This window comes from Molothrus aeneus, chromosome 3 (assembly GCF_037042795.1).
Source record: "Molothrus aeneus isolate 106 chromosome 3, BPBGC_Maene_1.0, whole genome shotgun sequence".
Taxonomy (NCBI): Eukaryota; Metazoa; Chordata; class Aves; order Passeriformes; family Icteridae; genus Molothrus; species Molothrus aeneus.
This window is the reverse complement of record NC_089648.1, coordinates 58,905,274-58,916,760: the sequence shown is the minus strand read 5'-3', so window position 1 is coordinate 58,916,760 and position 11,487 is coordinate 58,905,274. Positions and strand designations below refer to the sequence as shown.

General features: G+C 43.6%; 1 protein-coding gene across 1 annotated transcript in view; it reads left to right on the top strand.

The window, feature by feature from the left end:
• The first annotated feature begins 5,073 nt into the window (after positions 1-5,073).
• The window catches only part of TMEM200A (transmembrane protein 200A), a 52,915-nt gene continuing 46,501 nt past the window's right edge, over positions 5,074-11,487 (top strand). Inside the window, exon 1 of the mRNA XM_066547024.1 lies at positions 5,074-5,301. The gene's annotated coding sequence lies outside the window, so the exon portion shown is untranslated. The remainder of the gene's footprint in view (positions 5,302-11,487) is intronic.

Sequence of the window (11,487 nt, the reverse complement as noted above, 5' to 3'; positions counted from 1 at the left end):
ATAAATGGCAAATTACACAGTATTGCATGCTGTGTAGCTATTGTTAAGACAAATGGTGACACATGCCAAGATTCTCTGTATGATTCTGACATTTTTTTGGCCCTGTGTTTCTTGCCTTTCCTTGCTGTTAACAAATATCTGCACCATACTTCTGCTAAACAGGATCTCACTGATTTCCCTCAGTGGCATACAGCTGCAAACGGAGGAGATGCTCTCTGCCCAGAAAAGCTTCCAGCTGAGTAAAGACAGTGTGCAACAGACAAGTACCAGGAACTGAACTGGTCAGCTTGAGAACCAGTGGCATCAGCATTGCAGCAGCTGAGTTGTTTTCAAGATTTTTCTAGGTAATATAAAATGAGTTTCATACTGGTGTTACACAGACACCAGTGAAGTAGTTCTGCTAGTATTGATGATGAGCTCCGGGTAGGCCTAGTGGCACCAGAGGAAAAAAAATTAATTAATTACCTGTTAACCACCTTGTTGTTTGGTAACAGACACTGGCCTAAGGGGCAAGGAGCTAGCCTGTCAGTATAGCACGTACAAGCCAGTATATAGTATGTATATGATGTATATGTACACGATAAGTAAAAGCAGTAAGGACACCTCTTCTAGACTTCTCATGGTGAGGAAAAGTGGGTTTTGCTTGAAGAGAGACAGTGGGATTATTCAGATCATTTATGACTGAATTTTGGTTACTAGCCTCTATGTCCTGAGAACATGGAGCAGGCTTGATATTTAATACTTAAGAAACTGTTTCAGGCTTTGATTGCTTAAGCATTTTCTCACGTGCAGATTAAAGAATTTAGATTTTGTGCTTTTAGAGGCAGAAATCAGTCATTAAGGCAGAGTTCTCTTTGCAGTTATTTATTATTTATTGACTAACAAATAATTTATTACCACAAATAAATTCTTGACACTCATTCACTACTTATAAAGACCATATTCTTGTCAATTACACTAAAAAAATTGAGTATGAACAAATCTATTAGAAAAATGATTTGAAGATTTCTTTTATGTCTTAATAAGAATTAAAGAGATAACAGATGTAGACTTTCTTTTCACATATAATATGGAAGAAAAGGTATGTAAGATAACAATATCACAGAACAATCCACAGTAAGTCTTAGCAAAAATAAAATCTTATGGTGTGATTTATTCTCACTATAGTGGTCTGGACATGACCACAGCTCTTTACCTCTAGTGGGGATCCTTTCAATCTTCAGTTTCATTCATGTTCCCAATTCAGGATTCAGGATATTTCACACAAGACAGTCAAGTGTCACAATTTCTTGCAAAATTCAAAGTAGGAATGGATCTGAATCTTGGAAAAATATTCTCTCCCAAGCTAAAAAATGCCAGCTTTCTCTTTAATTGGATTAAATTTATGGAAGACACACAGTTTAATCCACCCACTGCCTTGCTTATTACAGTAAATTAATGGGTTTTCATAGCATGAACCAAAAGGTGTAGGTTGGAAGGGAAATTAGTACAATACTGTTGACATCCCAAATTTAAAATAAAAATATTCCATGCCTTTCAAAGGTAGAATCTAACTCATAAGGCTAAAATCACTGATTCTTGCTAGATTCCCAGAAGTTACCACTTTCATAATTAATGTACTAAAATGTTTGTTTTACTGACTGCTAGCAATATCAGTGTTGACATTTAATGCCTGAATATTGGTCTTAACATTGTTTGACTCTCCAGAGATGTGCAGATGACTGAGATCTGGAGAGCCTCAGAGTCTTATTCTCTCCTTTCCTTTCTACTGCAGATCAGGTGCAAATTCCTTAAATCAATAGCTTTAAGGTCAGTATAAAACTGTTGTATTTAGGAGAAGGAGCAGATACTACCCATCTTTAAGAATGCACTGGTAGAATTTTAGAAGGCTCCAGGCAACACAGGCAAGTAGCAAATCTGAACTTCATCCACTTGCAAAACACATCTTCCAAATGTCTGTCACTAGGGTGGGCAGCTCTTGTACTATAATCCACAGAATCTCCCACAAAATGTGTTGCTCACACTAATATAAATTATCACATTTTTCTACATATAACTTATGGATCATATAAAAACCCAACAATTATGTGGTTCACTGTCAGTGAGTTTTGCAAATACAGCAAAAGGGGACGTCTACCCTAGAGATGCTTCTCACCTAGTAACAGTACTGAAATTAGTCCTCCAACCTATTCCTTCTGTCCCCAAAAACCACATTCTGTCACTTGCACTGTTTGAGACAGTGCCCATCCATAAATTATCTGAAGATTTATGAGGATGGTGTCTTCACTGCAACCAGTATGAGGCTAGCTGTTGGGAACTGTGCTGTTGATAAAATGGGGATGCATTAATTACTGCCAAGCAGTGCTTATCTAACAGCCAAGGTCTTTTCTGCTTCTCATTCCAATCCACCAGTGGGGAGCTTGGGGGTGCACAAGGAGTTAGGAGGGGACTGGATAGCTGGAATAGCTGACCTAAACTGACCACAGGGATATTCCATAGTGTATGGAATCATGCTCAGCATATAGAGCTAGAGGAAAGAGCAAGAGGGGCATGTTTGGAGTGATGCCATTTGTCTTTCCAAGTCACTGCTATGTGTGATGGAGCCCTGCTCTCCTGGAGATGGCTGAACACCTGCGTGCCCATGGGAAGTGGAGAATGAATTCCTTGTTTTGCTTTGCTTGCATAGGTGGCTTTTGCTTTACCTATTAAATGTCTTTATTTCAGCCTATGAGTTTCCTCACTTTTGCTCTTCTGATTCTCTCTGCCATCCCACCAGGGGAGAACAAGTGAGTGGCTGTGTTGTGTTTAGTTGCCAGCTGGGGTCAAATCACATCAAGAAGAAAGGTATGGTGATACTCGACCAAGTCCACTGTTGCAGGGAAAAGAAAGGTCAGTAGCAAGAACTGAACAGTAATTTTGCCTTTTAGATTTAAAAGCTCCGGCCCTTCCAGAGACAGTACAAGAGCAGTGGTGAAACCAGCAGGGGTTCATGTCACATTCCTGGTCAACATTTCATCATCTACTGACAGCACAGGAGTGTAAAGTTTCCCTATGTATTCCATATTGACATTTTCCATAAATTCCAAAGAAAATTTCTGGTTTTTTTACTAATAGAAATATTACATCTGCTTGGGATTTGGTGGACATCCTTTCATCCATTGCCTCTGTGATACACAGGTGGGTCTTTCAAAATTTGACATCTCTGAAATACACAACTGCCTGCAGACCTGTCCTCTCAGTAGTTGACGTGAAATACACTACATCACACACAAACCAAATTACAGATCCAGCAATAGTTGAATGAACAGAGAGAAATCTGACACTTGAAAGTGATTCTACACTTGTTGAAACGAAACATGCCAAACAGCTGAAATGCAATGTTTCAAACTTTGGAGGAATAGTACCCATCTCTTTGCTAGTCTGGAATAGCTGGTGTGTGTGTTTCCTTGCTACAATAAGGCTATAATGGAGGATGTACTTAATGCAGAAACCACTGCAGCCACCAGGATTATAATCTTCATAAAGCATACACTGAGAACAGACAACACACTGTACAACCACAAAGCAACCGTAGTCACTTATAATTGGAAGTATTATTTCAGGATGGATGGCAGTTCCTAAGTGTTTTGCTTGAGGAAAACAATTCCTGAGAAAAAAATTAGATATGATTACACCAAGTTCAGTATTTTTCTTTTTTGGGAGATGCATTAGGTAGAATTCTGGTAAACTGAATAAAAGGAAACAGCAACACTTAAGTCCAAACAACTTTAAAAAATGAAATAAAACCCACTATCAATGCAGACCAAGTGCAGAGTTGTTTTTACTTTCCCCCCCAAAAGACATGTTTGACTTATAAATGTGGAACTCCCATGCAGGCTGGAGTCCTTCCTTCTCCCAAGCGCATCTGCTGGATTACCTCACCCGACTGGAAGGTGCAAGCACCAGGTAGATCACCTTTGCAGTCCCTGGCTGTACACGAGGGGTGGGCGGGCGGCACCAAAAGAAACTCCCCAAAATAAGCGTAAAAATGAAAAGCTGAATCATAAAATGTAATTGCATCCGAGGTAAAGAGCCCCCACATTGCGGTGAATCACTCTGCGCTCCCACGGTTTCCGTCCGGCTCTTACACGAGGTCAGGGAAGGCGAGCACCCGGCCCCACACCCGGAGGGTCCCCGCTGCGCTCTGCACCGTCAGGAAAGACCGACCCCGCCAGGAAAGGCCGCTTCCCACCCCAGGCGACGCCGTGACCGGCACCCCCGCGCTCCCCTCCCGCGCCGCCGCCCCCGGTGACTCCTCCCTCATCCCTCACGGCCGCGGCCCCGGAGCCCGGCGGGGCGGAACCGGGCGCGCTACAAATCCGCCGCTCCGGCGGAGCTGCGGGCAGAGCAGCGCTGGAGGTCCCGCAGGGGAGGCGCTCCGGCCGGCTGGCCCCGGCGGGAGCGGGGCGCGGCTGCCCGCGCTCTCCCTCGGGGAGCCGGCAAACTTCCGCGGGAGCGGGAGGGAGAGAAGGAGCCGCATCCCGGTCCCGGGGCTCAGTCCGCCCTTTTCCCCGGCTACCGTCCCGTCCCGGCGCTGCCTGCGGCCAGACTTGCCTAGCGCCCGCGGGGCTGGTCCCGGCTGCCTCCCATCGCCGCGACCGGCAAGCGGGCTGCCCGCCCCCGCCTGGTCCCAGGGGAAGCCAGGGGCCGTTTCCATAGAGATGGGGCCGGAGTGAAACTTTGCTGCGAGCGGGCGGGCGGGCGGCGAGGGCCGAGCCCGGGCGGCGCTGAGCGGAGCGGTCGGGCCGGCTGTGAGAGCGGGGTCCGTCCCCTTCCACCTCCGCCGCATCACCGCCGGGGGCGAGCGCCGCCCGGGCACCCTGCGGAGGAGCCGGGAAAGTTTTGCTCCGCCGAGCCGCCACCCGCCCACGCCCCCCTGGGCGGCTGCTTGGCGGCCGTTCCCCCGCGGCGGCTCCCGCGGAGCGCTGCTATGGCACCCGCCCGTCGCCGCGGGGCGAGCAGGGGGAGGCCGCCTCCGGCTGGCCCTGCGCTGGCGGCGGGGGGGCGCGCAGCCCCCAGGCGGCGGGCGTCCTCCTCCGGCCGGCAGTGACCGCCCCGGCCCCGCTCCTGCCTGCTCGCCATGCCTGCCCCCGCCCGCCTCTCGCCGAGCACGGTGCCGGGGAAGGGCGAGGGGAGCCGCCGCCCTGTCACTCCCTGAGCCAGCCGCCGCCTCACTGGAGAAGCCCCGTGTCTGACGGGCACGGCGCAGCTCCGCTGCTCGCTGCGCCGGGAGGGCTGCGGGCACCTCGCACCTCCCCACAGGTAAGCGGCGAGGCGAGTGGGGGTGAGTCTGCTCGGGGTCTACCCCTGGCCCCGAACTTCAGCCCGCCCGCAGCCGTCACCTCTCCTCGGGAGTGCAGGGGCTGCGCCCTGCGCGTTCCTGCCGGCGGTGCCTCGGGGCACGGGGGGACGCGCCCCTGCCCTCGGCGGTGAGGGGCAGAGGGAGCGGCACCGGTGGGTGGTTCGGTGGGTTTTTCCCTGCCAGAAATGGACTTTCTGCCTCCCGAACGGAGCGGGCTGGCGTGCCGGCGGCCGCCGCGCTCCGCGCAGCTGCTACACACCCTCTTTTGTCTGCGCTGGGTCCGAAATACTTTAGTACCGCCGTCGCCTGCCCCGCCGGTCGGGATCCCGGCTCGGCACTGCCCCGCCGGGGCTGCCCCCGGGCTGAGCCCCCCGTGCCGCTCCCTCCCCGGCGAGTTGCCCCATTGCCTTTATTTTCACGGGAGCTGGGCTTTCCTTAACCTTTGTTTGCGGGGAAAATGGTGGTGTGCTGGTTATCTGAAAGGATGAGAGACAGATGGGGATAACAAGGGGGTTGCCTTATTCCTTTGCGTGCGAATGTAACTCAGTGCTAAATAAATCGCTCACCGGGTAGACATAATCTTACTGGTGAGGCAGACTTTGAAACAAAAGTACTGCAAACAGCTCGGGTGCATGGCAGATACTCCTGATATCCTACTAACATAAACATTGGTAGTGTTTGCGCTTGAATTCAATACATGTGCAGCTGTTGTGCCGATCTGGAATTGCAGTAGCTTCATCTACTTGACGCTTAATAGTCTTTTGTACGCAGTAGTTATGAAAAATAATACGGGTTTTATTGTTCAAAGGCGAAAGTAACCCAGACAAAAGTATTCCTTTAGTGTAGCATTCTGTATAACGTGAACTACAAAATAACCTGTAGCGATGTAGTGGACTTGCACTTCATAACGCTCTTAGGATGTGAAGACTATATTGCTCAATAAAATTCTGTCTGCAAAGGTTTCTCTGGCTTTTCTTGATGCTAGATCAATACACTAGCAACTATTCTGTTATTTTTCTCTAAGTAGATGGTGCAGACTACTATCCATGTGATGGAAAACTAGTGTCCAGATAGGAAGAAGCAGTGCTTTTTTTTTTTTTCTTCTTCCTTTTAGTAGTTTTGGTGCTGCTTTGCAGAAAGTGTGAAAAAAAAACCCCAACATTTAAACCAGAAAATGATATTTCCACTGTATGTAACTGAAGTTCCTTAATGATGAAGCTAAAGGGCCATTCAGGTTTGGAATGGTTTAGTGTACTTTTGTTGCCAGGAAATGTACTTCTAGATAAATACTTGTTAGAAGATAATTGTAAGATAATTTTTAGTAATTCAAAACATGAGTTGCAATTAGGTGTTTTGTCCTGAAAATAGAAAAACACACTCATGGATAAAGATATGAGGTACTTAACTAGTAATTTGGGAAGTAAAATCATATATAATTTATATTTTGTTGGCATAGAAACATTTTATTTGTTACTCCTTGGTTGGATTGCAACAATGATCCAAATGAAAATTGGACTACTGATGCAATCGTTCAGTACAGTAGAATTATTTTGTTTGATGTACAAAAATGATTTTGCTCAATATAACCTCACTGGAATTCATTTTTATTGAAGCTTTGTAATCAGATTATAAAAAGTGGGCTGTTGGAATGTAATTGTGTGAAGTATGGACTAAGCAAGCCCTGCTCTGACAAAGGACTGAAAAGTTTGCTCACTCTCAAGCAGGTATGCAGTTCCAACTTCATCCCTAATGATCACCCAAGGTCTGAGTTTGTTGCATGTGGCAGGAGGTCTTGGTAACTTCAGTGAAACTCCTCATTGTCCTAACTGCACTGCTGGACCTTCCCTGGACCAAGCCCTCTCTGTGTGTTCTGCCTCTACTTCCCTGAATGCTGGATCTACAATACAAAACACCTGTGCTGTGTGCAGGTGGTCACCTCAGCCACATCTCATGGGTTGTTTGTTCTCTGTTGGCTATCATCTCTCAGGGCTGAAAGGGGAAAATACAAAGTGAAAATTGGTTAAGGAGTGAAGTTCATCAATTCAACAGCAGGAGGAGACTGCTACTTCTTGTGTTTTGTTCAGTAGATTTTAGGAGCCAGAAATCTGAAATGCTGAAAAATCAGTGAAAAGTCCCACTGGAATTACTGAAACCAAAGTTATATAAAATGTATGAAACCTGTTGTCATGAATAGTTACCCATTTTTAAAAAATTAATGGTAGAATCCTCAATCTTGTCTGTAATAGTGGTAGAGATCGTAGTAGAAGGGGAACTTTGTGTCCTAGCTTGTGGTGATGCCTCAGTTTGATTTGGTGCCACTGTTCTTTATAAACAGATCAGTTACTTGTAATCTCCATGTTTGATCTCATGATACTGGAACAAAGAGGTAGTTGCAAATAATTCTCTAGTTGCAAGACAGGAGAGTTATGTAGGAAGACGTGAAACATAAAGACATAGGTGTCTTATGCCAGCTTAGACATCTTAAGATGTTTCAGACCTTTGTATGAGGCTGGTAAACAGAATCTAAGGAGAGCACTTCTGGAAAGGCAGCTGACAACCATGTAGAATGCTATTGTTTGTATTACAGTTCCATGGAAAAAGCCTCTAAGAAGACCAATCTATTTTCAGAAATCTTGTTAAAAATTCTGATGCTGCCTTATGATGGATATGGGAAGAAATCCCTTGCTGTCAGGATTTAGGGAGGTCCATTTTCAGGTATCTATTTATCAGCAAAATCTTTGTATTGCTTCCTGTGCTTCTGACTGCCATTGAGTAACTCAAGGGAACTAATAAATAGTTGAGGAGTAAAAAATCTTTTTAGAGAAGTTGCTTATGCTCTCCAAGCCTACTAGAAGTAAATGGAAATTGCAAGTAGTGCTTGAGTTTGTGCTCTAGTTTTGGTTAGCACATTAGTTGTACAACAAAATCACTGTAAGGAAAAGTTTCTGGTTTTCTTCTTCAGTGGGTAAAACATAAGAACCTACTTACCCAGAGATTGTGTGGGTTAAGTGGACTGTTGACTGCATGGAAGGGTGAAATGCTGACAACATAATTGAATTAAACTACTGAGCAGATGTTTTAAACTGCTGTTGCTCTGCCCACTAGTTTTACTAGCTCCTCAGTGTCTACTTGTTGTGGAGTGTGAGAATAAGCACTGTTCTAAATTTTCATGCTGGGGCTTTAGTCTAGCTCTAAAGCAAGATGTTACTCTATTCCATCATTACCTATTTCCACATCAGACAATTCAGTACGAGGTGCATATATATATATATATATATATATAAAACTGCTCTTCAAATAGGTGAATCTTGCCAGAGGGAGCCCAATTGACCTCATGACAGAACTTAGTACTGAAATACTGATATTATATTGATCTCTTAGTGTAAATGAAATTACATTTTCCTTACCAAACTTCCCTACATGATCAGTGATTTTAAAGGACATGATTCATAGATGACTTTTAAAAATCAAGTTTTTCTTTTTTTTGCACAGCTAGCCAAATGGGATGGATAACCTGTAGTACAGAGCTACTTGAAACCTTTTATCTGCAGCAGGAGCAGAACATGCTTGTGGTGGTTTTAAAATTATTCTGTGTCCAGAAGACCTGAGAAAGAAGGATGTTTATCCTCAGTCATTTCCTATATCCATCAGTGTTTCTAGTTGGGGAAAGTTATTATTCATTTTTCTGCACGTTTTAGTACCTAAAAAAGTGTGACAGCGTGGTGCAAAGCCACCTAACCAAAACTAGGCATCTGAGGAGCATTGCAAATGAGATGTAATGATGCAGCAGAGATTTTCAGGAAAATAAAGCAATACACTACCTTTTTGTGTATAAAGATTCTGAAAGGTCTTATGGGAAATGTAAATGGTTTTCAGTTTACTCTCTTGTCTTACTATATCAACATCTTATCATTTATATACCACTGGAATTGTTCCTGCTGTTGGAAGTGTGGCCATTTTCCTCCAATTTAAATAAGTAGAAATGAAGGAGATACTTCTCTAAATTGTCTTCTGATTTTTCCTCACTAAGCTGAATGATGAAGCTCTTACTGAATCAGGAAAAACAAGATTTTGTCAGTATAATGAAGAATGCTTTAGATACACTCAATAATAATCTCAAGAGATGTAAAATATAGCATAGGTTACTTTTCATAGGAACTAGTTTAAAGACAAAGAAGCAAAGAGGAAGAATCCCTTTTTATAGGAACTTGTTTTTTCTAGTTGCTGTTTCACAGATACAGTTGGGCTGAGCATCCCAGTGTTGTGGTTTTGAAACCCATTGATAAAAAGTGCTGAAATTTGAGTCAGTTGAAACTACAGTCACGCTGACTGTGAAATGGGAAGAACATTTTTGACAAAGCATTGATACAGTTGGATGCTAATAGCCTACCAGTTCTGACAATTGGTTAGTTTCACTAAATTCTTTAAGTAGTAGAGGTTTGGGCTTTGATACCTATGAATCTGTAGCATTAGCTCAGAGAGTGAATGTGATATCAAACCAAGTTTTTTAGAGCTTTTCAATAGTAGTCATACTTCTTTTTTCTAATAAAGGGAAATTTCCAAAAGTAATTTTCTGTCAATTTAAACTACTGTAAAAGCACATTAATTAGAAGCCTGTTATAAATGCCACTTAGAATGTTGAATTTGGTGTCATAGTGGTCACAGTAATACAGGGTTTTTTCACATTCTCCATCTGAATGTGTCTGAATAAATCGCTCTGCTTATCTGTAATCAGTTGCACATTGTTGAAGAATGTGTTTGTATCTAGTTAATTTTATCACTTCCATTTTGTTATGTATTAAATGAGGAAAAAGTGCTATTATTTGTCCATCCATCTGGTGTAAAATTGTTGCTCAAAATCCTGGCATTTTCTTTCCTTTGGGTAATTCAAAGTAACAAAGGCATATCACATTATATGTGATGTATGTGCGAGATGTGCAACTTTATTCCTTCATAAGGAGGGATGGAAGCAGCCTTGTGTGTTGGGGCAGCATTTTACTGCAGCAAACAAGCTTTCCCAAGGGCTGTTCCTTGGATCACACAGGGTGTACATAACAGCTGCTCTAGCTGCTGTCTTTTGCATGATCTTGTGCTAGACAAACGTGGTGCATAAGGTGTGAGGCAGCCCTCTGCTTGGAAAAAGGGACACACTCTGCAAGTGTGCTTTCTTGACATGGACGTTGTGGTGGGGTCAATGGAATAAACCTGATACAGTTTCAGATTTGGCAGAGGTGTGCTTCTTGCTATAAATTATTGTGTATTTAACAGCTCTGGCTTGTTTCACCAGAGGCATGACTATTATTTTTGTAGGAAGAAGTTAGATGACAGAAAACAGACAAAAAAAACCCCCAAAACTAACCCAAGGAAGAAGGCAGGAGAGGGAGAACGGAAGGGGGAGCAAAGAGCAAAACACAAAATGGAAATATTGAAGGTAGGAAAAATATGAAGGAAGACAAAGGATGAGATATAGTAAATTGCATTTCTAAAGAGAAATTATGCCACATCCACTGTTATAAATGGAAAGAAACTTGAATAATGGAGATTAGAATAAAAGTAAGAATAAAAAATGTGGTGGTATTTCTTTTTTGAAGCATCTCATGGAAAATCAGACTGGAAAATGGAGAAATTAATTCTTGTCTCACTGAGATGCATTTTAAATGAACTGTCTTTGTTGTGTAGTAAGTAAACTGTTCTGCAGAAATTATGTTAAACACTTCTTCCAGAAGATACACTGGAAATAAATCAGTTCAGACAGACGTAAGAAAGGAGAGGGAGCTAAGAAGGATAGTTTGTTTACAAAGATAGAAACTGCATTTTGAAGTACTTGAAAGTTAGGTGAACTGTTGTTTTCATTTTCAAGCAGACTAATACTCTAAACCCGAAAGTTATCACCATGTTGATCTATGTAATTTGTCATTATCTCACAGAAGACCAGTGAGCGCAGTAAGCACAATGAGAACATCCTTCAAATGCTGGATAATTAACTGGTATTTATTGTGAATACTTAGCTACCCTACTTGCACAGATTTTTCTTTCTGATATGTTTTGGTTATATCTGTGTCAAGAAACTAATTAAACCAAGACATGTTTTATGGCCATGAGGTCGGCTAGAGCGGTCTGGCTCAATGTGGGTGTTAAACTGTCTT